Below are 27,806 nucleotides of genomic sequence, written 5' to 3' on the forward strand. Positions count from 1 at the left end.
CTGTGAACCTCAGAGTGCTTGAGAAAACCTGAATTCTCTGTCAACTTTTCAATGTCAGATTTCCCAGTCAAAATATAGATTTCTGATTTCTCTTGGGAAAATGAAAAATCTGGCAATGTCAGGCCCACGTTCCTCTGTGCCAGCCATTCACTGAAGAGGAGCTACAGATGATCCTTTTGGGGAATGATATGGTTTGGCTCTGACCCCACCCAAATCTCATCTTGAATTGTAACTCCTACAGTTTCCATGTGTCATGGAAGGAACCTGGTGGGAGGTGATTGAATTATGGGGTTGAGTCTTTCCTGCGCCGTTCTCATGATAGAGAATGAGTCTCATGAGATCTGATGGTTTCAAAAACAGGGGTTTCCCTACACAAGCTCTGTTTGCCTGCTGGCATCCATGTAAGATGTGACTTGCTCCTCCTTGTCTTCTGCCATGATTGTAAGGCCCCCCCGCACTGCCCCAGCCATGTGGAACGTAAGTCCATTAAACCTCTTTTTCTTCTCTTTTCAGTCTTGGATATGTATTTATCAGCAACGTGGAAACAGACTAATAGAGTAAATTAGTACCAGTAGAGTGGGGCGTTGCTGAAAAGGTACTTGAAAATGTGGAAATGACCTTGGAACTGGGTAACAGGCAGAGGTTGGAACAGCTTGGAGGGCTCAGAAAAAGACAGGAAAATGTGGGAAAGTTTGGAACTTCCTAGAGACTTGTTGAATGGCTTGGACAAAAATGCTGATAGTGATATGAACAATAAGGTCCAGGCTGAGGTGGTCTCAGACAGAGATGAGAAACTTGTTGGGAACTAGATCAAAAGTGACTCTGGTTATGTTTTAGAAAAGAGACTCAAGGCATTTTGCCCCTGCCCTAGAGATTTGTGAAACTTTGAACTTGAGAGAGATGATTTAGGGTATTTGGCAGAAGAAATCTCTACGCAACAAGGCATTCAAGAGGTACTATTAAAGGTGCTGCTAAAGGCATTCAGTTTTATAAGGGAAATAGAGCATAAAGTTTGGAAAATTTGCAGCCTGACAATATGATAGAAAAGAAAATCCCATCTTCTGAGGAGAAATTCAAGCTGGCTGTGGAAATTGGCCTAAGTAACAAGGAGCCAAATGTTAATCCCCAAGACAATGGGGAAAATATCTCCAGGGCATGTCAGAGGTCTTCGCAGTAGCCCCTCCCATCACAGGCCTGGAGGCCTAAGAAAATAATGGTTTTGTGGGCCAGGCCCAGGGTCCCCGTGCTGTGTGCAGTCTAGGGATTTGATGTCCTGTGTCCTAGCCAATCCAGCCATAACTAAAAGGGGCCAAGGTACAGCTCAGGCTGTGGCTTCAGAGGGTGGAAGCCCCAAGCCTTGGTAGATTCCATGTAGTGTTGAGCCTGCAGGTGCACAGAAGTCAAGAATTGAGGTTTGGGAACTTCTGCCTAGATTTTAGAGGATATATGGAAATGCCTGGATGTCCAGGCAGAAGTTTGCTTGAAGGGGTGGGGCTCTCATGGAGAACCTCTGCTAGGTTAGCAAGGAAGGGAAATGTGGGGTTGGAGCCCCTACAAAGAGTCCCTATTGGGGCACCACCTAGCAGAGCTGTGAGAAGAGAGCCACTGTCCTCCAGACCCCAGAATGGTCAATCCACCAACAGCTTGCACCATGTGCCTGGAGAAGCCACAGAAAATACCAGCCATTAAAGCAGCCAGGAGGGAGGCTGTGTCCCGCAAAGCCATGGGACAGAGCTGCCCAAGATCATGGGAACCCACCTCTTGCATCAGCATGACCTGGATGCAAGACATGGAGTCAAAGGAGATCATTTTGGAGCTCTAAGATTGGACTGCCCGGCTGGATTTCAGACTTGTCTGGAGCCTGTAGCCCCTTTGTTTTGGCCACTTTCTCCCATTTGAAGTGGGAATACCCAATGCCTGAACCCCCATTGTATTTAGGAAGTAACTAACTTGCTTTTGATTTTACAGGCTTATAGGCAGAAGGGACTTGCCTTGTCTGAGATGAGACGTTGGACTGTAGACCTTTGAGTTACTGCTGAAATGAGTTAAGATTTTGGGGGACTGTTGGCAAGGCATGATTGGTTTTGAAATGTGAGAACATGAGATTTGAGAGGGGCCAGGGTGGAATGATATGGTTTGGCTGTGTCCCCACCCAAATCTCCTCTTGAATTATAACTCCCACGATTCCCACGTGTCGTGGGAGGAACCCAGTGGGAGGTAATTGAATCATGGGGTGGGTTTTCCCATGATGTTCTCATGATAGTGAATGAGTCTCATGAGATCTGGTGGTTTTAAAAACAGGAGTTTCCCTTTATAAGCTCTCTTTGCCTGCCGCCATCCATGTAAGGCATGACTTGCTCCTCCTTGCCGTCTGCTGTAATTGTGAGGCCTTCCCAGCCATGTGGAACTATAAGTCCATTAAAGCTCTATTTTTGGACTATAAGTCCATTAAAGTCCATTTTTGCCAGTCTCGGGTATGTCTTTATCAGCAGCATGAAAACAGACTAATAATGGGGAGCTCAGTGCTTCTGGTCCCACCCGCCTAGGCTGACTGCCACCTGCCATTCATCTCTGTGTTTGACCTCTTTCCTGTCCCTTGGCTCAAGTGCCGAGGTTCCTCTTATCTCTGAGATATTTGAACCAAGTGATCTTATCACCTAGATTTTTAATCAGAATCCCAAGAAAGAGTTAGAGGGCCCCACATGATATTATTTTTTTAAATTGTATCCAGTTTGATCATGGAGCAGTCAAAGTTTTCCTGATGGGGTACATGGAGATTTTATTCCATTCTTGTTGATTTCCCTCTGGGTGTCCCAAATCAGTAGACTCAAGAGCTTTTCCACTTAGGATATTTAATTACTGAGAATCGAACCAGTAAAGAATGAACTCTATGGCTGGCTAAAGGTTTTCCTATGGGAAATTAAGACCCACTAACTGGAAACGGTGAAAAGTGACAAGTTCAGAGGAAACTCAGTACAGTCATTAAAAATGTATCAAGTCCTATACAGTAGGCAGTTGACGCAGCACAGTCAAAGAAAAATAGCATCTGTAAGGTCTTGTTGGATATCATCCATGTTGATTTTGGATAATGCCCAAAAGCCTATTTCTGGGGGGAAGACTGCTCTTAAACCTGGAATGCAGAACACTAGGCATGCCAGAGGCCTCATTATTTATGAGTTCCATGCAGACAGTGATGCATGGAGGGTAAAAGACATGCCAATACCCTGTTCTCGGTGGGGTAGAGTGCTCCTGCAGGTGATTTAGGAAGTGAGGTTTGAAACAGAGTCTATGGGGAGAGTCCTGGAGTTACCAGTGCTGCCTGAGGAGAAAGAGAAGACCATCAGAAAAGCAGTGGTAGCTGTGTTAAGAATTGCATTATTATGTACTTACCTAAACATTGGCAAGGATGCTGTTATTTAAGAATAAAATCAATTTCATTTTGGGAAAGAGAGCTCTATTCCTTTTTTTTTTTTTTTTTTTTTTTGAGACAGAGTCTCACTCTGTTGCACTCTGGAATGCAGTGGCACGATCTTGGCTCACTGCAAGCTCCACCTCCTGGGTTCATGCCATTCTCCTGCCTTAGCCTCCTGAGTAGCTGGGACTACAGGCGCCTGCCACCACACCTGGCTAATTTTTTGTATTTTTAATAGATACGGGGTTTCACCATGTTAGCCAGGATGGTCTCGATCTCCTGACCTCGTGATCTGCCCACCTCGGCCTCCCAAAGTGCTGGGATTATAGGAGTGACCCACTGCGCCCAACTGGGAGCTCCATTCTTAAATGACACTTTTTGCAGACATTAACCTTGCAAAACATTTTTAATGATTCCTCTGTGAACAACTCCATGTTGATCGGGAGGCAGAGAGAAACCCACTGCTAAAACACATCCATCCATGCAGGTTTTTCTTTCTAAAAATTGATATTCAATGAAAAGAGGAGAGGCTTTGTCATGGGGAAAATGTAGGTTATGAAACACAGATACACTAAGGGCACAGTTAAAAAGAAGGAACAACACTGAGGTTTGCAGGCAAGAGATAAGGAAACATGGAGGACAGAGGTCAAAGGGAGCATTTTGGAGGAGCAGGAAAGCCCTCTAGTGATTAACAGGGTGGGTGGGATCAAAAGATACAGAAGACCAGCTTTTCAGAATTGAGTGTTTTTATTTCTCTGCTTTTAAAGAAACATCACAAGGCCAGGCTTGGTGGCTAATGCCTGTAATCCCAACGCTTTGGGAGGCCAAGGCGGGAGGTGTTTGAGACCAGCCTGGGCAACATAGCGAGACGCCATCCCTGCAAAAACTAAACAATTAGCTGGGCGTGATGGTGCATGCCTGTAGTCCCAGCTACTCAGGAGGCTGAAATGGGAGGTTTGCTTGAGCCCAGGAAGTCGAGGCTGCAGTGAGCCATGATCACACCACTGCACTCTAGCCTGGGTGACAGAGTGAGACCCTGTCTTAAAAAAAAAAGCATCATGATACTCAGAAACAGGCAAGGGAGACTAAACACCCACCATTTATTAGACCCTTAATTTGCAGTAGATGCTAAGCTTCCTCTGGGTATGGGGCAGACACTCTAAATAGGGGTACCAATTCCAGTAATTAAATGTGTTGAGCCAGGCACTGTACTAAGTGCTAATGTAAGTGCATCATCTCATTGGATCCTCACAACAACACTCCATGTGAGATGAGGAAACTGAGACAGGAAATTTGCTCCTCACTGCACAGCCAGCAGAAAGAGAGGCAGATCCGCCTGGCTTCAGGGCCCACGCTCCTTCTAGATGTCTGTGTCACCTTCAAAGCCTCAGATTGTATTGTGAACTAATTAACTAGTTGAGCAGAACGTTCCCCAAACACATGGTGTAGAATTGCTATTGTTCTCCCAGCACTGATGAAGAAAATTAACTTGCAATAATATCTGTTGGAGATGGAGTCAGTCCCATTTCCACTTGATTTTATTCTTCCTTGATAGTTTTCTGAATAAAAGCCTGTTACTATTGCCCTAATTTCTCTTTGCCACCTCTACATTTTAAACAAATCTAGGGCAAGTCAGGAAGCAGGATGGATGCTTTTGATGCTATATTCCGAGGCACCCCTGGTCCTCCCCAGCGTGCCCAGCCTAAATTAGATGAAGTGGAAATGTTGCGAAAGGGCTGAAGGGGCCCCCATGGAGAGCAGATCGTGGTTGGGGTTATTTGAGGTTTCCTGTGGAGATTCTCTGTCTCCCATTCACTTGCAGAGAACATTATGGGCCGTCTCAGTTCTATAGGGATAGCCATCCTTCCCGAGCATTGTAAAGTTTCCTTATTCGTGGGTGGAGATTTATGTCAAATCCTCATTCCTGGAACTCTGGAATACAGTCTTAAGTCTTTCTTGATATTTGGATTACCTTGAATGTGCTTATTGCCTTGAATGGGATTTGTTTTAATGGGATTTACGGAGGGTGCCATTTTCCACCTCTGGCCTCTTTCTCTCATGACATCAGATCTCTTAACTTCTGCTTGAGCTTTCACTCCGTGGAGAATGGTGAGACCGACATCTCTGAGGTCGTGTTGTCTGCATGGAACCAGGAGCTACTTGTCTGTCTCTATCTCATTCCCCTGTGCGTGTCTGTACCTTGCACAGGGCTGGCATGCCATAGGCCTCAGTAAATATTTCCTGAGTAGATGAATCAATGGAAACTACATCCCATATGCTTTGACTGTAATGTACTTGCATTGTCTCCACTGAATGAGAACCAGGTATTCACATGACCTCCCAAAGTAATTGTTTCTTCTGACAGCCAGAAGTACCATGAGCCAACCATAACACTTGTCTAGTGTTTGTTCAACTGAATTTTCACCAGTGAGGCAAATACAAAGGGCTTGATTCTCATAATGAAACTGATTCTATTTCTTGTAATCTATGAGTCAACATCAGAGTATGGAGTACTTGCTTAACTTGCTTCCTCTTCCTGTGGCTAAAACAGATCAAGTCCTAGCTCACATCAACTCAAGTCCTAGCTCCAGTCAGCTCAAAGGAGACAAGACTCAGTCCACATTTCAGGGGCAGCACAGCACCACTGGGTTTATTTGGCACCTTGGGGTTGATGGTCTTCATAATCAGGGACTTTTCTTTTTCTTTTTTCTTTTCTTTTTTTTTTTTTTTTTTTTGAGACAGAGTCTCGCTCTGTTGCCCAGGCTGGAGTGCAGTGGCACGATCTCAGCTCACTGCAAGCTCCACCTCCCGGGTTCAGGCCATTCTCCTGCCTAAGCCTCCCGAGTAGCTGGGACTACAGGCGCCCGCCACCACGCCCAGCTAATTTTTTGTATTTTTAGTAGAGACAGGGTTTCACTGTGTCAGCCAGGGTGGTCTCGATCTCCTGACCTCATGATCCACCTGCCTCAGCCTCCCAAAGTGCTGCTGGGATTACAGGCAGGAGCCACTGTGCCCGGCCTACCAGGGACTTTTCTAAGAATTAAAGTTTTGTCTAGAATTGTGTTTGTCCCAAATTGTTTTTATCTTAACCATTTTGGTGAACGCATTTAAAATAAATGGATTACGTGTTACCCCGCCTCTTCAGAAAATGTGTGCCAAATATAATTTAAGCCCTTTTGGATGTTTGAAGTTCATCTTTATGGGCAGAGAATCACAGCGTTTCTGTCAAAAAAGGCAACACCATCAAGGAACCACTGCGGCTAGCTTTATTTGTCCCTACATTAATCGGTGATATCTAGAGTCCTTTCTTTTCTCAGATGTCCCTTTGTGCTGAGATCAAGTGGCTCTTTCTAACAGGGGTGCACAGCACGATCTCCTAGGAAACTAAAAAAAAATGTATAACTGCCTCGATTACTTGACTGAGCTTTTGATTCAGTAGCTCTGAGGTAGAGCCTTGGTAGCGCCATTTGAAACAAACACCAAAACTTCCTAAAGCGATTCTGATTTTTGCTCTTCCTTGAGACTCAGTGTTACAGTTAACATATCTTCTGCTGCTTCTAATCAGCTATCTTATTTTTTTTCCAGATGTGTTTGGGTGAAGACCCCAGAAGGGCCTCTTTTTTCTTTTTTCCGAGTAAGTTAGAGCATTATTCTCAAACTTGTTCAGATGGTCTAAGAGTGGAAAAACTTAAGCTGGTTTTTTTCTATTCTCTCACTCAACAACGATCAACACAGAAGGCTTCTGTGACCAGATGGAGTACTTGCTTAACTTGCTTCCTCTTCTTGGTGCTAAAACAGATCAAGTCCTAGCTCACGTCAACTCAAGTCCTAGCTCCAGTCGACTCGAAAGAGACAAGACTCAGTCCACTCTTCAGGGGCAGGGTATTATCCTACATATCAAGCAAGCTGGTGTCCTCTGCAGCAAACACCATCTGGATGTCTTCTAATTCAGTTCAATTCTGACACTATCTATCTGGAGATAGAATCAGATCTCACAGGTCGAGGGCTCAGTCCCTAATCTGCCCCCCACCTTCAGGTCAATTGCAGGCTCCATGTTTGACCTGTGCTTCTGACTGACTGGCAGTAAATCAGGTCCCACAACTCCCTCCTTGGCTTTGCTTACTTTACTAGAGTGGCTCACAGAACTCAGGGAAACACTTCGGTTTACTGGTTTACTATAGAGGATATTACAAAGGATACAGATGAAGAGATGCATAGGATAACACCTATAGGAAGAGGTGTGGAGTTTCCCAACCCTCTCTGGGGTGAGCCACCCTCCAGGAACGTCCATGTGTTCAGCTATCTGGAAGCTCTCCAAACCTTGTCCCTTTGGGTTTTTATAGAGATTTTATTATATAGATATGATTGATTAAACCATTGGCCATTGGTGATCAACTCAGCCTTCAGCTCCTCTCCCCTCCCCGGAGGTTGCAGTGTGAGGCTATAAGTCCCAACTGTCTAATCATGCCATGGTCTTTCTGGTGACCAGCCTCATTCTGAAACTAGCTAAGGGCTGCCAGTCAACAGTCAACTCATTAACATACAAAAAGACATCACATTAGAGAATCTACAGATTTTAGGAGTTATACATCAGGAACCAGGGACAAAGACCAAATATGTATTTTACAATATCACAGACGGTGAGATGTCTGAATTCTTAGTCATCTTTGCAAAATACAACAAGACATAATAAATTATTATCTTGTAAAAACTAGGAACAATTTTGTTAGCAGTATGTATGACCATGTTTTCTGTATTGTCTTAGTCAAGGCCCTTTTGCTTACAAATATTAGGAACTAACTTGAATCAGCTCAAGACAAATTATAGATTGTATTATAAGGATACATACAGGGGTAGTTCATGGAACTGCAGGGCAGGAAGCAAATTTGAGACTTACAACAGTGCTAGGCCAGAAAGTGGAAAATCAGCAAGAATTGGTGGCCATTTTCTCAGGCTTTTATCTTTGCTTCTCTCTTTCTTTTGCTTTTGACTTCTACTTTCTGCTTCTTCCCATTCTTGGTTGCTGATGGCCACCCCTCAGCCCTGAGTTTTTGTCCCCTCAGTTGAAACAACTAACGATGACTGCCTACTGTTTCTTAATCCCAAGTTACCTTCCCGAGAGAATCTGATTGGCCAAATGTGGGGGTCAGGTGTTTATCCCTTGTCCAGTCAGGTGAATCTTGGGGACTTGGATCCAGCAGCACAAACATGGCTGCCTCAGTGAAGGGGAGCAGGAGATGAAACCCAAACCTTGTTTTCTGTATTTTGTTCCACCTCTTAGCATAAACCCTCCTTCCTATACACCCAGAGATGCCTCTGCCCAATAGAACCAGCTGTCTTAGTTCGTCTTGTGTTGCTATAACAGAATACCTGAGCCTGGGTAATTTGTAAAGAAAAGAGGTTTCTTTAGTTCATAGTTCTGCAGGCTGGAAGTTCAAAGGCAGGACCCTGGCTTCTGGCAAGGGCTTCCCGAGCTGCACCTTAACAGGGTGGAGAAGGTTAAAGGGGAAGCAGACAGGCATGAACCCCGGGGGCATTCTGGCTTTATAACAGCCCACTGTCAAGGGAACTGATCCATTCCCATGGAAACTAATCCAGTCTCACCAAAGCGAGAACTCACTCAATGCCACAAGAATGACACCAAGCCATTCATGAGGGATCTGCCCCCATGACCCCAACACCTCCCTCTAGGCCCCACCTTCCACCACCACCACATTCGAGATCAAATTTCAGCATGAATTTTGGTGGGGACATATTCAAACCATAGCCAAACAATAGCACCAGCCGTCTCATTGATTGCCACAAGCTGTATTCCCCATCCCTGATGGGAGAATATTCAAAGTCCTGTTGAGCTGCAGCACACAGAGGCTCATGTTCCCCAGATATGAATGCTCACCAGCTGCCATTTGTAGACTAAGCAATCAGATTAAACCTGCACAACACGCCCAGTATACAATACTGGAAGAAAAACAAGACAATCACAATAAACCGTTCCTCTTTAGAGAAAAGAATAGGGTATAGGAACCCCTATGTATCTCTCATCCAGTTGTTAGCCATTAGCAATGAGTGTATAATGAGGGGCAGAGGAAGGGGAAATGGGACTCTTTTTTTTTCTTTTTTTGTTTTGAGACGGAGTCTCGCTCTGTCACCCAGGCTGGAGTGCAGTGGCGTGATCTCAGCTCACTGCAACCTCCATCTCCCAGGTTCATGCCATTTTCCTGCCTCAGCCTCCCAAGTAGCTGGGACTACAGGTGCCCACCACCACATCTGGCTAATTTTTTGTATTTTTAGTAGAGATAGGGTTTCACCATGTTAACCAGGATGGTCTCCATCTCCTGACTTCATGATCTGCAGGTCTCAGCCTCCCAAAGTGCTGGGATTACAGGCATGAGCCGCCGCGCCCAGAAAAAATGAGACTCTTTAAATCCAGTCCTACTCAAACTAACATAAGCAAACAAGGAGAATTCATCACAAGGATCCAGCTCTTTCTCTCTTTCTCAGTGTTCCAGGGCAGAAACTTCTCTCCTGGGGAGGGGATGACTCTATCTGTCCCTGGGCCAGCATCTCATCCATCTGCCTCATTTGTCTGTCTCTATGTTCCACATGTCACACACTCACCTACGGGTTCATAGACTTTAAAATGTGAATTCAGAAAACCTAGATGTTCCCAAGTACCACGGGGGTTACACATCATTTCAGGTAACACATGGAAGACAGTGTATTTTATTAATGGCTATTTCATTGGCATTTATTATTTATTTCAATTTTTGTTTATTTAAATGGCACACAAAAATACTCTGATTTCTTGGCTCTCATTGCTTAGGGTGAAGTTAAGTTAAAGTTTTGAAGTGCTATAATTTATATAACAATATTAAGCACATGACCACCCAGACTGAAGGTCAATGTGGTCACATCACAGAGAAAGCCCTTCTGGAGACCATGAAAACCCCACCTGCAGCTGGGCACGGTGGCTCACACCTGTAATCCCAGCACTTTGGGAGGCTGAGGCGGGTGGATCACCTGAGGTCAGGAGTTTGAGACTGGCTTGGCCAACATGGTGAAACTCCATCGTTACTAAAAACACAAAAATTAGCCAGGCATGGTGACAGGCGCCTGTAATCCCTGGTACTTGGGAGGCTGAGGCAGGAGAATCGCTTGAACCTGGGAGGTGGAGGTTGCAGTGAGCTGAGATCATGCCACTGCACTCCATCCTGGGCGACTGAGTGAGACTCGGTCTCAAAAAAAAAAGAAAAGAAAAGAAAAGAAAGCCCCATCTACATTGCACTGGGGATGGGATTGTCCCCCTTAATTGATTTCTCTCTCTTTACCAAGGACTACTAGGATTCTACTGCAAATCTTTAGAAAATAATTTTGTATTTACCTTTGAAATTAAAGAACAAGGCCGGGCACGGTGGCTCATGCCTGTAATCCCAGCACTTTGGGGGGCCGAGGCAGGTGGATCATGAGACTAGGAATTCAAGACCAGTCTGGCCAAGATGGTGAAACCCCATCTCTACTAAACATACAAAAATTAGCCGGGCTTGTTGGCAGGTGCTTGTATTTCCAGCTACTTGGGAGGCTGAGGCAGAGAATTGCTTGAACCCAGGAGGCGGAGTTTGCAGTGAGCCGAGATTGCGCCTGCACTCCAGCCTGGGCGGCAGAGCGAAACTCCGTCTCTATTAAAAAAAAAAAAAAAAAAAGAACAAAAATCACCTACTATTCAGAATGACCACTTATGTTTTTGTGCGATTCTTCCCAAACACTGTGTATATGGTTGTAACATAGTTGAGATGAGATATGTTTAAATATGTTAGTCCACTCTACTTTCTCAGTAAGTAGAGTTTTCTCAGTGCTGTTGAACTTTCATGTGAGGAAAGTTCAGGACTGTGCATTGCCTCTGACATTGTTAGGAGCAACTGCAGGTGTAGAGGCTGTCCGACATGGAACTCTTCATCCTTATTCAAGATACCCCTTCATGGCTTTGTAAATGTCCTAAATAAACCGCTGCATCTTGTTTCTTGTTAATGACCTCTTCTTCCTACAAGTTGAGTATATGAAAAATTCCAGGAAAAATAGAATGCTCATGGATTTGGCTCCAGGAGATTGCGGATTGATTTATCCCTAGAGTGAGTTATTAGAAAGGCGTTTCTGGCTCAACAATTGGCTGTATATATAGCATCAAGCTTCCCATTTGGGACAACTAGGGGGAAAAGTGCTGATTGTTTAGGCAAATATTGAGGACTCTAGATGAAAGTCACTGCGATTGCACAGCAAAGTAAACCCTGCATAATTGAAGCAGTGCGCCAACAGCCGTGACAACCTGACCGCACAGCAGATAAATAGACAATAGGTGGGTGAGATGTTCACAGCATTCTTCACAAGGATCTGGGACCTCTGCTCGAGGGGGAGGGTCCCAAAGCCAGATCCTTTCTCATACCAAACCAACATAATTTCTCCTTCCAGGGGAGGCAAAAAGCAGGGCAGACCGTCCCAAATTTGTGCTTATTTGGCTTTGACATACACACAAAACTCACATCTCCTTCCCTGATGGAGACTAAGAACCCAACTAACCATGCAGCTCTGGATTCTTGCGAAGCTGCTGTTCTGTTTGCACATTACCTAAGGCTCAGCTTGCTCCTGCCCCTCCCATCACAAGCCAGTATTAAAATTAATTTGCATGTTCTGTGTTAGGAAGTACCGAGGGGCCAGAATAAAGTTTTTTGGAGTCAATCCCACTTTGGAGTTAATAGCATCGATAATCTACACCTGGATAATTAGGGTTTGGCCACAGAAAAAAAGAACTCAATGAAACTAAAAATATCTTCATTTGGGAACCTTGATGTAAACAAGTGAGTCCGTGTTTCCACCCAAGAAACTCTATAATAGGTGCTGTGGCTGCATTTTGGTGACCTGTTTATCACTGGCCAAGTCTCAAACCTCAGCAACGCTGGCCCTAATGACATCTAAACTGGAAGCTGATTTCTGCGTGAAATTACATTCAGCAAGCCACTTTCTGGCTGGTTCTGGTGACCTTGGGGACATGAGGCCTTCTTCTGTTTGCTGGAGAGAACATTGCCTACCTAATAGAAGAGGAAGGTCTAATCAGTCTCAAGGATGTCAGGCAGGCCTCAAAGTGTGAAGCAGTGGATTGAACAAAGGAAAGCAGTAATTTTATCAGATTAGTAGTGGCTATTTTTACAACTTTGATTTGTCCACGTGAAACAGTGGAATGATTCTGAAAAATAGTCTGAAGAGCTGCAACTTTTAAAATTGTATTTGCATCTCAGCAGTAGGTTGGTTGGTTGGTTTTTCCCGGGACGGGGCCTTGCTTTGTCACCCAGGCTGGAGTGCAGGGGCATGATCACATCTTATGCAGCCTGCAACTCTTGGGCTCAAGTGATCCTCCCACCTCAGCCTCTCGAGCAGCTGGGACCACAGGTGTGTGCCACCATGCCCGGCCAATTGTTTTATTTATTTGTAGAGACAGAGTTTCACTAGGTTGCCCAGGCTGGTCTCAAACTCTAGGGCTCAAGCAATCCTCCCACCTCAGCCTCCCAAAGTGCTGGGGTTACAGGTGTTACTAGATATTTGAGTCAAGCAGATGCTTCCACGTGCTTTCCAACTAAGGAGGTTGCCGTGTATGGTGGAATTACGTCATCTGAGGTGCTTCAGTCGCCTGTTCAGTTTCTCTGTCTGTGACATGGGGTGGTAACAATCACACCTGAGAGTTGTGCTGAGGAGTAGACCAGGTGACATAGGCCGGGTGTTTGGAACCATGTCTGCTTCACAGTGGGCGCAAAATACGTTTTTTGCCCCTGTTGTTCAGTCTCTCTCTGAAATCACTTCTGGCACCAAATGGGCAGGAGATTTTATTTCTCTGATCTCGATCTGAAGTCCCAGCACGTCTCCACTCTTATATCTTGCCCTGGACCTGTGTGTTGTCCTCGTATGGCAAAACCAATACCTAGACGAGGGGTCAGGGGCACCACATTCAGAAATTCTGCCATTGGGTGGGACTGCAGGAGAGGGATACACGACTACCAATTGGGTTCAGTGTAGACTGCTGTGGTGATGGGTGCACCAAAATCTCACAAATTGGCCAAGCATGGTGGTTCGTGCCTGTAATCCTAGCACTTTGGGAGGCCGAGGCAGACGGATTGCCTGAGCTCAGGAGTTTGAAACCACCCCAGGCAACATGGTAAAACCCGGTCTCTCCTAAAATACAAAAAAATTAACTGGGCGTGGTGGTGCGCTCCTGTAATCCCAGCTACTCGGGAGGCTGAGGCAGGAGAATCACTTGAACCCGGGAGATGGAGGTTGCAGTGAGCCAAGATCATACCACTGCACTCCAGCCTGGGCAACAGAGTGAGACTCCTTCTCCAAAAAAAAAAAAAAACCTCACAAGTCACCCCTAAAGAACTTTCTTGTGTAACCAAATACCACCTTTCCCCTGAAAGCCTGTGGAAATAATTTTTTTTTTTTTTTTTTTTTGAAACGGAGTTTTTTTTTTTTTTTTTTTTTTTTTTTTTTGAGGCGGAGTCTTCACTCTGTCGCCCAGGCTGGAGTGCAGTGGCACCATCTCGGCTCACTGCAAGCTCCGCTCCCGGGTTCGTGCCATTCTCCTGCCTCAGCCTCCCGAGTAGCTGGGACTACAGGCGCCCGCCACCGTGCCCGGCTAATTTTTTTGTATTTTAGTAGAGACGGGGTTTCACCGTGTTAGCCAGGATGGTCTCGATCTCCTGACCTCGTGATCCGCCCGCCTCGGCCTCCCAAAGTGCAGGGATTACAGGCGTGAGCCACCAGCGCCCGGCCTGAAACGGAGTTTTGCTCTTGTTGCCCAGGCTGAAGTACAATGGCATGATCTCGGCTCACTGCAACCTCCGCCTCCCAGGTTCAAGTGATTCTCCTGCCTCAACCTCCCAAGTAGCTGGGATTACAGGCATGTGCTACCACACCCGGCTAATTTTGTATTTTTAGTACAGACGGGGTTTCTCCATGTTGGCCAGACTGGTCTCGAACTGGTCTCAGGTGATCCACCCACCTCGGCCTCCCAAAGTGCTGGGATTATAAGCATGAGCCACCGCACCTGGCCGGAAATTAAAAATTTTAAAAAAGAAATCCCTCCATTGAAATGGACTCCTCCAGATCTATAGGGGCTCCAGGAATTCCCTTTAAGGCACAATGTACAGCTGTGATGTAGAACTGGTAACACCACCAGCCAGCATACCGAAAGTTCACTGGCTGCAGATTCAGCTCATAACTCTCCCATCAACTATAGTATCTTCATTAATTGATGTAAAATGGAAGCTTAGAAGGATCAAGTAAGAATCTTGCCTGTGCCACAGTGCTGGGTGGCAAAGGCAGGATTCGATCCTGGATGATTGGACTCCGGTGCCTAGCATCTCAACCCCTGCCCTACACAGCCACCTTCAGAATGTTGTCTTCTCTCCTGTCTCCTTCCTGGTTATTGGGAGTCAATGACACCAACAGCAGAGTCTCTCCCATGAGCCACTGTGAAATTCCTCCCATGATTCTCATAGCCTTTGGGAAGTGGTGCTTTTCCACAGAGCTTCTCAGTCGGTATGGCTGTGCTTAAACATTAACACTGACTTTTTGTCTCCCTGTGGGTTGCTGTCTTCCGGTTGAGTTGCCAAGCTTTCATCTAAGGTATTAGACATTAGATTTGGGGGAATTTTAGTTCTGTTAACATTCTGGGACTTCCCCCCCTCCCCCAACTTTTATTTTAGATACAGGAGGTACATGTGCAGGTTTGTTACATGGGTATATTGTACTCAGGTAATAAGCGTGGTACCCAATAGGTAGTTTTTCAACCCATGCCTCCCTCCCGCCCTGCTCTAGTAGTCTGCAGTTTCTGTTATTCCCATGTTTATGTCTGTGGATGCTCAATGTTTAGCTCCCACTTATAAGTGAGAACATGCAGTATTTGGTTTTCTGTTCCTGTGTTATACACTTAGGATTATGACTGCCAGCTCCATCCACATTGCTGCAAAAGACATGATTTTGTCCTTTTTTAAGGCTGCATAGTATTTCATGGTGTATATGTATATATAATACCACATTGTCTTAATCCAGTCCACTGTTGATGGGCACCTAGGTTGATTCCATGTCTTTGTTATTGTGACTAGCAAGGTGAGGAACATACAAGTGCATTTATCTCTTTTGAAAAATGATCTATTTTCCTTTGGTATATACCTACGAATAGGATTTCTGGATCAAATGGTAACTCTAAGTTCTTTGAGAAATCTCGAGACTTCTTTCGACGGTGGCCAAAATAACTTACATTCCCACCAACAGTGTGTAAGTTTTCCCTTTTCTGTGCAGCCTCGGCAGCATCTGTGGGATTTCAAGGGCAATCTGAGTTATTTTATCCAGGATCTTTTCCCATGAAAAATAATGCAGGTATTTTTGGAGATTGAAACACACATGAAAACTAGAGCATCCTGTCCACCCCAGAGAGACAGACAGGTTTTCTTTTCTTGTGGGACGGAGTTTCACTCTTGTCGGCTGGAATGCAATGGCGTGATCTCGGCTCACTGCAACCTCCGGCTCCCGAGTTCAAGCAATTCTCCTGCCTCAGCCCCCCGAGTAGCTGGGATTATAGACTTCCACTACCATGCCCGGCTAATTTTTGTATTTTTAGTAGAGACGGGGTTTCACCATGTTGACCAGGCTGGTCTCGAACCCCTGACCTCAGGTGATCTGTCCACCTTGGCCTCCCAAAGTGCTGAGGTTACAGGTGTGAGTCACTGCACCAGGCCCAGACAGGTTTTTTGTTGTTGTTTCTCTCTCTCCTGGACCAGAGAGATCTCTAAGTGCATCTCCTACCTCTAAAGACTTTGCCTTTTCAGCTTCCATTCTCAGCAGCTCAATGAGGCACGGGCCGTACCCAGATGTGTAAGATCAGTCTCTAGGCTTGCTGAAGATCCCGTCTTTGCCTCTTCACATTCCTGTTGGGCAGGAGTTAGCTTCTCTTGTCTCTTTTTCTCTCCTGATCTTTCCCCTTTTCTGACAACTCACTCATCTCGCTCCTCCACTCAGTTTTCCTTTGACATGAATTTTTCTCTTCTCAGCCGAGCCTCCTAATCTTGTTCTTCCTCAAGGACACCTTGGAATAAAAGCCTGGCATGGCCCTGAGTGCCTCCTCCTCCTGCGTACACCTTTCGGCCTCTCCCTGCATTCTTGTTGGGTGTCAGGAACTGAGTGGTTTCTGGGCTTTCTCTCCAGACCCCTTTCCCCTCTTATAACAGTAACATTTATTATTTCCACAGAGACTCTTTGAAATCTATGATCCTAGAGGCCACTCTTTGATGAGTTTCTGGAAACCTCACTGAAAACACGTTCTCTGGAGACGGTTTTCTCTCTTGGCACAGCAGCACCCAGATGGCAAAAAGACACCTTGTCCCTGTCACACATGCATTCCTATCTTTGGGGACTCTTGGGATTTGCTTGACAATAGTATCTCTTTTATGTCTTTGAAGCCTTTGTGTGATCACTTGAGGAATCCTGCCAGAATTGTCTCACAAGGACGATGTGCATTCTGTTTCTTTCCTGGGCCACGTGTCCTCCTGGGGTGGTCAGATTAAGCCCAAGGGAGACGCCATCCTATCCAGGTTGGACAAGGAAGGTGGAAGAGTCTCAGGGAGTTCTTTTTCTTATGAGGTGTCACTGTCTTGAACTTGGGGATCAGCTACTTTCTTTTCTTTCTTTTTTTTTTTTTTTTTTTTGGAGAGTCTCGCACTGTCACCCACGCTGGAGTGCAGTGGCACGATCTTGGCTCAGTGCAAACTCCACCTCCCAGGTCAAGCGATTCTCCTGCCTCAGCGTCCCAAGTAGCTGGGATTATAGGCATGCACCACCACGCCTGGCTAATTTTTGTTTTTCAGTAGAGATGGGGTTTCACCATGTTGGCCAGGCTGGTCTCAAACTCCTGACCTCCAGTGATCTGCACGCCTCAACCTCCCAAAGTGCTAGGATTACAGGCATGAGCCACCAGCCAGGATCAGCTACTTTCCAACTCCGTTTTGCTACGTGAGGTAAATGGGTTACATAAATAGGGTGAGGTTGGGTCCACCCATCCATCCAAAGCATTCAGCAGCACCGTGTCTCTCATTCACACTGGTCTCCTGTCTCCTGATTGTCCAAGCTCCTTTCTTCTTCAGGCCCTTTTCTTCTCTCAGCTTTTTATAAAACTGGGTCCCCGTCTTCAGCCTCACCTGAAGACATGAGATCTTCTCTCACCCCCTTGGTGAAGTGGTCCTCACCTCACTTACTCCCTCTAGAGTCCTTACCTGAAATTACAGATGTTAGAGGAAAATGGGGTCCCTTGACTTTAATATACAGGATAAATCAAGTGACAGAACAACCAACATTAGAGCAACACAAGTTTTTATACAGTTGATGGGGACGTTCTGTGTATGCACACTAAGTACCACCCACCCAGTGGCCTTGGGTTGTGGTCGTTGAGGGTACTAGGGTACTCATGGGTTAGAGTCCCAAACTTTGAGTTTTAACTGCAAAATCCATTGTCTCCCCAAATCAAGGAAGTTTTTTTGGTTTTTTTCTTTTCTTCTGGCCATTTTTCTTGAAGACCCTTGAATCCAGCTCTAAACAGACAAGGACAGGCAGCAATTTGTGTCCAAAGAGAGCCAGGCACATTCATTTTATCGCTGTAATATCTGCATATGAAATAAAAGGTCCTGGGTTAAAAATAATAACAGTCCAGCAAAGGTTTCATGCTTCCTAGTAAGACTGCATGATGGGCATTGTCCAGGCCTTGGCAAAAGCAGGGGCGTAGAAGGAGGTTTTCTATGGTGATAAGGAGCCCTCCAGAGACCTGGGCAGGCTGAGCCGGCAGTGCTGGTGGCAGGGGGCCAAGTCCTGGCTGGGGTCTGAATTCTTGGGTGTCTGGTTCTTCTGACACTAGTTAACCCCTGTGACCTTGGGCAATCCATCTCCCTGGGTTTCAAGGCCTTCGGAAAAAGAGGTGATTCAATCAGAATAGTTTTGCTCAACTCCTATAATACCTGCCAACTCCCTTTTTATGTCGGAAAAAAGAAAAATTTATGAGCTGGTGCCACAAGGCCCCACAGTTAACACAAAACTTCTGAAGAGATCTCACTTTGACGTACTGTACCATCTGAAATGTTTTCCACATCACATACTAATATGCAAAATAAGAAAGGTACTGGGTGCAGTGGCTCACACCTGTAATACCAGTACTTTGGAAGACTGAGGCGGGCGAATCACCTGAGGTCAGGAGTTCGAGACCAGCCTGGCCAACATGGTGAAACCCTATCTCTACTAAAAATACAAAAATTAGCCAGGCATGGTGGCTTATGCCTGTAATTCCAGCTACTCGGGAGGCTGAGACATGAGAATCATTTGAACTCAGGAAGCAGAGCTTGCAGTGAGCCTAGATCTCGCCACTGCACTCCGCCCTGGATGACAGAGTGAGACTATGTCTTAAAAAAAAAAAAATTATGATACTATCATGAAATTTTATAAATATTTATTACCCTGAAATGAAATTTTATAGATAAAATAAACTATACATATATTTTAGAAAGACATTATACTACCCTAATTATAAAAGAATAAACAACAGAAAACATTTATAGTAAAATAATGTGGGCCGGGTGCAGTGGCTCACACCTGTAATCCCAGCACTTTGGGAGGCCAAGGCGCATGGATTGTTTGAGGCCAGGAGTTCCAGACCAGCCTGGCCAACATGGTGAAACCCCATCTCTACTAAAAATACAAAAATTAACGGGGCGTGGTGCTGCATGCCTGTAGGCCAAGCCACTCTGGAAGGCTGAGGCAGGAGAATCGTTTGAATCCAGGAAGCAGAGGTTGCAGTGAGCTGAGATTGCGCCACTGCACTCCAGCCTGGGTGACAGAGTAAGACTCCATCTCAAAAAAAAAAAAAAAGTATATCAATATATAAATGCTAGGGTCTGACTATAATGAAGTGCTCAGGTGTTTGTACCTACAGGTAGGCTGACACGGGTGCTCTGTGCTGCACACCACCGCATTACTGTCCACGATGAGATCGCCTGAGATGGTGCACATTTGGTTACTCTTAAAATACATGTTGAGCCTTCCCTCAACTTACAGGGCAGTTGCCTTCCTGGAAATTTCAGTGAACATTAAAATTGTGAAAAAACAAAGAGTACGTTTATTTGTAAAACAAGAATTAGGTTTGGCTCAATACCCATGCAATACCTGAAACTGAAGATTCTTCCCCGGGAGACCGCAGCCTGTCGGCATGGCTCAAGAGTCTGTGAACTGCAAAATCCAGCCCGGGAAGGTAGTTGTGTTCATCAAGCCCACCTGTCCATTCTGCAGCAGGCCCCAAGAGATCCTCAGTCAATTGCCCATCAAACAAGGGCTTCTGGAATTTGTCAATATCACAGCCACCAGCCACACTAATGAGATTCAAAATTATTTGGAACAGCTCATAGGAGCAAGAATGGGGCCTCGAGTCTTTATCGGTAAAGATTGTAAAGGCAGATGCAGTGATCTAGTCATTATGCAATAGAGTGGGGAACTGCTGATGCGACTAAAGCAGATTGGAGTTTTGCAGTAACCACAGAGCAGGCCACACGCTGACTTCCCTCCTCAAGAGCTGGATGGCATTGCACATGATGACAGCACTTCCTGGTGGATGAATTTGGGGGGCACAAACAGCTTTTTTCTTCTTTTGGCTCATTATTTAAGAGTGGATCAACTTGCTCTTAACCACGGGGCCAAGAAGGTTGACAGGCCTTCTTGGTTTTCTTCTTGATGAACTCTTTGGTTTTCAGAAGACGGTGACGAGTTCTGGCCTAGGATTCGCCCACTGACCCTCAATTGTTCTTTCTCTCTGGCATGCATTTCTTACTGTTCTCCATGTGTCGGCATGCCTCTGCCTCTAAGCCAGTGTTTTTCAACTATGTTTATACAGACTCCTTCTCTACAATGATGAATCCATAGCTGGTTTTCTGCTACTGCCCATTAGCTGAAGTCATTTTTCTGCTCGACTTTATGGAGTTGGTGTTATGAAATCAGTGGGTATTTTGAATGTGTTCTTTCAAACTACATGCATCTCTCCGGAGACTCAACCCCACCCCATCCCATCCCACCTTGAGAATCACTGCTCTGAGCCAGTGTTGTCCACCTTGTCCTCTCACAGATCTTATAGGAAATGGTCAACAATTCTGTGAAAGATCTCAGGACCCAACTGGAGAAATCATATGAAAAGTTAAGCATAGTTGGTCTTGCTGTCACATGGATCAGAGGCACAAGTGCAGAGGCTGTAGTCATGTGGAACACTCTGTTATTTAAGATGGCCATCCAGATAATCCTGAACACTGTATTTATTTGATTTAGAGTGCCAGCAAAAATTAAAGCACAAAATGTAAAACATCTGAGAAAACTTACAGCCCCCTACCCAAAGAGTGTATCTGGGAAAGAGCCCCCAATGCTTTGAAAACTTAAGAATCCCCTATCATTAAGTTTGCTGTTCTATAATTTTAAGATTGTTAATTTCCTTCTTCAGTCTCTAGTAAGAATGTTTAATTTCTTTTCTAATAAAAAAATACCTATAGATGGAAAAAAAATTAGGTTGTAGGCTCAGATAAATGCAGACATGTATACATAAATATCCAGTGAGACATTTGGAAGTTGTACGGGATGCAGGACTTCCTTTCTTTCTTTTGTTTTTTTCTCTTTTTTTAGGTGGAGTCTCACTCTGTCGCCCAGGCTGGAGTGCAGTGGCACCATCTCGGCTCACTGCAAGCTCTGCCTCCCGGGTTCATGCCATTCTCCTGCCTCAGCCTCCCGAGTAGCTGGGACTACAGGTGCCTGCCACCACGCCCGGCTAATTTTTTGCATTTTTCAGTAGAGACAGGGTTTCATCATGTTAGCCAGGATGGTCTCAATCTCCTGACCTTGTGATCCACCTGCCTTGGCCTCCCAAAGTGCTGGGATTACAGGTGTGAGCCACTGCGCCCGGCACTTTTTTTTTTTTTTTTTTTTTTTTTTTTGTGAGAAAGGACTTGCTCCGTCACCCAGGCTGGAGTGCAGTGGTGCAGTCACCGCCCACTGTAGCCTCAGCCTCCTGGGTTCAGGTGATCCTCCCACTTCAACCTCCTGAGCAGCTGAGACCACAGGCATGCACTACCACAACAAGCTAATTTTTGTATTTTTTGTAGAGACAGGATTTCACCATGTTGCCCAGGCTGGTCTCGAAATCCAAGGCTCAAGTGATCCATCTGCCTCAGCCTCCCAAAGTGCTGGGATTATAGGCGTGAACCACCTCACCTAGCCAGGATATTTATTTAATGTGCTGTACATGTAACAGCCCTACCCACTCCACACTAAATGCCAATCATTGTGATAGCCAAACCACCTGCCGAACTCAAATTTCCTGAATGGCCTGTAGGGGCAGCGCTGCCCCTGTTGAGGACTATCTTTAAGGAACCCAGAGGTGTGCTACTACAGCTTTAATGAGCATGCAGATTACCAGCAAGACTGTATAAAAATGCACCTGAGCCAGTGTGGTGGCTCACGCCTGTAATCCCAGCACTTTGGGAGGCCAAGGCGGGTAGATCACTTGAGGTCAGGAGTTCGAGACCAGCCTCGCCAACATGGTAAAACCCCATCTCTACTAAAAATACAAAAATTAGCCAGGCTTGGTGGCAGGCACCTGTAATCTCAGCTACTCTGGAGGCAGAAGTTGCAGTGAGTCAACATCTTGCCACAACAATCCAGCCTGGGGAACTGACTGAGTCTTTGTCTCCAAAAAAGAAAAAAAAAAAAAAAAAAAAAAAAGCAACTGATTCAGGAGCTCTAGAGTGGGACCTGGGATTTTGCATTCCAGGTGATGCCACTGCTGCTAGTCAGGGGCCACATGTTGAGTAGCAAGGACATAAGGAGTCACATAGTGCCTCCTGAGCTAAGTGTTTGTGGATTCAGGGCATGTCTTTCTAAAGCGGCATGTCTTTGAGAGCCACATGCTGTTGAATCTCCTGGGGTACTTAACAAATATGCATATCCCTGGCCAGGTGCAGTGACTCACGCCTGTAATCCCAGCACTTTGAGAAGCCAAGGCGGGCAGATCACCTGAGGTCAGGAATTTGAGACCAGCCTGGCCAACATGGTGAAACCCTGTCTCTACTAAAACTACAAAAATTAGCTGGACGTCGTGGCAGGCACCTGTAATCCCAGCTACTCAGGCGGCTGAGGCAGGAGAGTCGTTTGAATTTGGGAGGCAGAGGTTGCAGTGAGCTGAGATGGCGCCATTGCACTCCAGCCTGGATGACAAGAGCAAGACTTTGTCTCAAAAAAAAAAAAAAAAAAAAAACACACACACACACACACACACATCCCTGAGTCTCTGACTCTCACTCTGAACCCCCTGATCAGGAACTCCCTGCAGTAGCCTATTAACACTTAATTCCCTGAGTGTTGCCTTAAAGCCACTAAGCTGAGAACCCCAACTTCATTTCTAGGCATCACCAGATCTTGTGGATCTTTGCAAAACAAAGCTCTAGTTCTCCATCCAAATCTCGGATTCTATGCAAGTCGAGAAACTGTCCTGAGGTGTCAGATAGAGGTTGGAGAGTTGGCCACCCACTGAGGTTCTGGACATTTTCTGTTTCTTGACTGGGTATTGGTTACAAAGATGCTCAAGCCATTTATACATTTATTCACTTTTCTTCCCGAATGTATGTTACATTTCACATATACACAGAGAAGAGGTCCTCTCCTTATTGGCTCTAGGAGATGTGGTTGATTAGCTCAGGGAAAGAATGAGGGGAATTGTTAGTTGCTGCTCAAGCCCAGTTATTTCCCAGCTGTGTCCTTTTTCAGTGAATTTCGTTGATTGTAGTCAGGCAGTGGGAGAGGACAGTATGGAAGACAGTGAAATGTTCGCTTTTGTTGTCCTGAGACCAAGCAGAGATGTTGACCTGCACTTCTTTGGAGAAGGTTATCTGGGACATCTGGAGAAGGAGCTGAGCCCTTTCGTCTCTAGATGTAGAATGTCCCTCTTGTCCCTCCCTGTGACATCACTGCCCCAGATGGCTTGGCCACAATAATAAAGCCACTTTCCCTCTGTGCAGGCAGTTGTTTACCGTGGAGTATTACAGCTAAACCTTCTCTTGTGACTATATTTTTACCTAAATAAAGAAGGTGACTGATTCCTTCAGGTGAATCGACTTCTCTAGTAATTCTGGCCCCACCCCTTCCACGCATCCCTCACATGTGGGTCACTGGGCCACCTCCAGGCTCTTAAGGGAGAATCTACTCCTCCTGGGGAGTCTAAGGATCCTAGGCTAGTTGTTCAGCAGAAAATCAACCTTGGGGCTGGCCCCACCCTGACCTTATATCCCAATTCTGGGAACTAGGACGTCTTCTCTGAGACCAAGGCTCTGCCTCAGCACCATGTGTAGTCCCTGTGTCTTCGCCTGGAATTCAGCCAAATATCCTGCCCTGCTTGTTCTCCTTGGCCCTTCTTACCTTTTTCTCACATTCCTGCACCATCCTGTGTATCTCTAGCAATGCCATTTACGCTGTGTTCCATGGGTAAGGCAGTGCCACTGACATGCAGGAACTCCCACCCACCGAGTGAAGCTTTTAAAAAGTTTTTTAAAATGAAGCAGATCATTTCACTCACTTGACTCATCGTCTATTCTTGCTCTGCTGGTTCATGCGTGAACACAAACATCCAGAAGAACTGGATGAGCAATGCAGTTGATTCATCCCGGCCAGTAGAGCATCTCTAGAGTATCTGAGAAGAGCCATTCAATTCTTCCATGGCTCAACTACAAACAATGCAAATCATCAATCTTGTAGTCGTCGCTGCAAATATTATTGGTAGAAAAAACGCAAAAGGAAATACAATAGTTAAAATTGCAAGTGATAAAAATTTGTTGCAAATGAGAAACTGCAGAAAGTAAACGTGGTACAGTTGAAAAGTACAACAATTGAACTGCAAAAAATTAAATGTGATAGAAAACTGAAATGAAATAAAAGCAACAGAAGGAAAAATGCACATAGTAAAATTGGTTTTTTAATCAATAGAAGGATCACATCTTGGCAAACCTGGATATGCGGAATTTGATTCAGGAAAATCGATCTTGGTGGAAATGTGATCATCCAAAGAAACTCAGATTGGCAAAAACCATGATGGACAGCATTCATATAGACAAAAAGTAATTGACGAACCAAATATTTTTGGTAAAGTTTATTGTAAAAAATCTGATGAAAAGATTTTTTTTAAAATTTTTTTTAAGACAGGGTCTCACTCTGTCGCCCAGGGTGGAGGGCAGTGGTGCCGTCACAGCTCTTTGAAGCCTCATCCTTCTGGGCTCAAGCAATCATTTCACCCCAACCTCCTGAGTAGCTGGGACCACAGATGTGTGCCACCATGCCCTGTTAATTTTAATTTTTTGTATTTTTTGTAGAGACAGGGTTTTGCCATATTGCCCAGGCTAGGCTAGTCTTTAACTCCTGAGCTCAAGCAATCTTCCCTCCTCAGTCTCCCAAAGTGCTAGGATTACAGGCATGAGCCATTGCACCTGGTTGAAAAGGCTTTTTTTTTTTTTTGATGGAAAAACATGGTACTGGTTTACCTGCATGGAAAAATTGTTCAAAGAATTAAAGTAGCTTGTAATGGAATTCACTGAGGAAAATACTGTCTCAATACAATTTCTTCAGTGGTAAAATTCAGATGAAAAAATACATTCATATTCATAAAGACAAAACAAAAATGTTTTTAAGTTTAAAGCACCAATTGAATCAAATAGAGTGTTTGAAAATGGTGGGGTACAAATGAAACCTGATGACTAAATCAATACACCATCTTCTATTGGATCCTGGAGCAGAAAAAGGACGTTGATGAAAAATAGGTGAAATCCAAATGAAGTCTGGAGTTTGCTGGGTAGTAACGTACTAATGGTGGTGTTTTGAGTTTTGATCCATGTGCCATGATAATGTAAGATCTTAACATTAGAAGAAACCAAAAGGGACCGGGCATAGTGGCTCACGCCTGTAATCCCAGCACTTTGAGAGGCTGAGCTGGGAGGATCATCTGAGGTCAGGCATTCCAGACTAGCCTGACCAACATGGTGAAACCCCATCTCCACTAAAAATACAAAAATTAGCCGAGCATGGTGGCATGTGCCTATAGTCCCGGCTACTTGGGAGGCTGAGGCAGGAGAATCACTTGAACCCAGGAGGAGGAGGTTGCAGTGAGCCAAGATCGCGCCACTGCATTCCAGCCCGGAGGACAGAGTGAGACCGTCTCCAAAGAAAAAAGAAAGAAAAGAATGAAAGAAAAAGAAACCTACAGGGATATATATACAAGAACTTTCTGTATTATCTTTGCAACTTTTCTGTAAGTCTAAAATTATTCCCCAAAATATGGTGGGGTCAAAATACCCTAGACCAAAGAAAAAGCAAACTGGAATTTTCATTGCAGCTCTTCCTTGAGTACCTTGGCTCACTTCCCAGTGGATCCCCTTAGCTGTGCCAATTTATTTCCAATTTCTATCTAGAGTATCATAGTTGTTACCACCCTTCCCTTCACCATCCTTTGTGGACTTGTGTGTACTTCCAGTCACCAGCCTCTCCCCACATATCTATACTTGGGCTCCAGACAGCTTCCTGTTGTTTCTCCCTGCACCCAGACCCCCTTGGACTTCCCTGGGTGTAGACCAGGGCGTTCAAACTTGGCTGCACATTGGAATCACCTGAGGCGCTTTAACAACTACTGACATCTGGTTGCCACCCGCAGAGATTCTGATTTGAGTGGTCTGGGGCATGACCTGGGCTTTGGGATTTTAAAACCTCCCCAGGTGATTCTAAGGGGCAGCCAAGTTTGAGAAAATGTTGTCAACCTAACTAGAAATTCCTCTGGTCCTGGGAGAGTCCGGTTAAGCCTGGCCTTAATTACAGCAGACCTTCCTCATTCTCAGGACCATGGAGGTCACCGCGTTCTAAGGTAGATGCCTGCACGTGTATATTGCTCCCAGTCTTTTTTCATGTATGTTAATTACAGCCTCCAGGCAGGGATTTTATTCCATGCATCTTTGTGTCTCCACCACCAGGAGGTGCACGCTCCTGATTCTCTAGGTGTTCTTGTGCATCATCCTTGAGAGTGAGACCTAGGTTGTTGGTCTCTCTCCTGGAAACAGATGGCAGTGGCTGTCCTGAGGGATTTCGTTGCTAGTTGAGCATCGCCAGTGCTCACCAGGTAGCAGCCTCTCAGTGCGGGTTTCTCCTTCTGCTGGGTGGCCTCTCTTTCTGCATGCAGGTGCAGGATCGCCTCACTTTCTCTGCAGAGCAGACTTTGGAGTGCCCTCCAAGTGTGGCCTCTGCAAAACCAGCTCTCTTGTTTGCACTTAAATCCAAAGTCAGATCCAAATCACTTGACTTCTACCAACCCAGTGCAGATTCTGGCAACCAGGAAGAATTGTACCTTCAAAATTTTGGGACTGGGACCTGGTCTCATTTCAGCTCCTAAATGTAAGTGTTCCCAAACACAGAGAGGAGTTTTGGGGTTTCATTGTTTTGGGGTTTTGTTGGTTGATTTGTTCGTAACAGCAGTAGACGGACTCTACCCCAGAGCGACTGAGTGTGAATCTCTGAAGGGTAATTACTGGGGATCTGAGTTGTAAATATTCCTCACATGATTCTGGAAGAGCCAGTCCGCTGCTGCTGGTCACTGGGCTCCACTGAGAACTGCATCACTACAAAGCACCAAGGGCCTTGATTCAGAACCAGGGGATCCTCAAGAAAAATCTCCTGTGAAACTTACAAAGAAGTCATGCCCAAGCCTCATCCTGGAGAGCTGGAGTCAGAAGGTTCCAGGTGGTGCTGAACATCTTCTTGTGTTTTATAAACTCCACAGTCAATTCAGATGTCTGACCCGGGGGCCCTTTCTGTAAACGGCCAGCCAGCAAATATGTTAGGCTTGCAGACCATATGGTCTCTGTTGCAATTGCTCAACTTTACGACTGGAGCCTGAAAGCAACCATGAGTTTACGTGAATGAACATGCACAGGTGGGTTCCAATAACATGTTATTTAAAAAAAAAAAAAAAGGCAACAGGCCAATCTAGATTGTGGGCCATGGTTTGTCCACCCTGATAAAACCACCTAGGGAGCTATAAAGTGTTCTTTTATGCCCAGGCAATTAAATCAGAATCTCTGTGGGTAGTACCCAGGCATTGCTATTTATTAAAAGCTCTTCAGGTGATTTTCAATCAGCCAGGATTAAGAACCACGGTTGTAATGCATGGTCATTGCACTCCTCATTCTGAGGAGCAGCATCTTGCTCTGATACAGTGTTTAAACTGCGCCAGAAGGTTCTGTGTTTCTTTGTATGTTAT

The 27,806-nt window shown here is 45.3% G+C and overlaps 1 protein-coding gene and 1 pseudogene across 1 annotated transcript in view; both read left to right on the top strand.

Moving 5' to 3' along the window:
* Window positions 1-27,806, top strand: part of KCNK13 (potassium two pore domain channel subfamily K member 13) — a 134,599-nt gene that overhangs the window by 28,177 nt on the left and 78,616 nt on the right. The gene's annotated exons all lie outside the window — the stretch shown is intronic.
* LOC119619071 (glutaredoxin-1 pseudogene) lies at window positions 19,533-20,130 on the top strand (annotated as a pseudogene).

The sequence above is a fragment of the Chlorocebus sabaeus genome, chromosome 24, assembly GCF_047675955.1.
Source record: "Chlorocebus sabaeus isolate Y175 chromosome 24, mChlSab1.0.hap1, whole genome shotgun sequence".
NCBI lineage: Eukaryota > Metazoa > Chordata > Mammalia > Primates > Cercopithecidae > Chlorocebus > Chlorocebus sabaeus.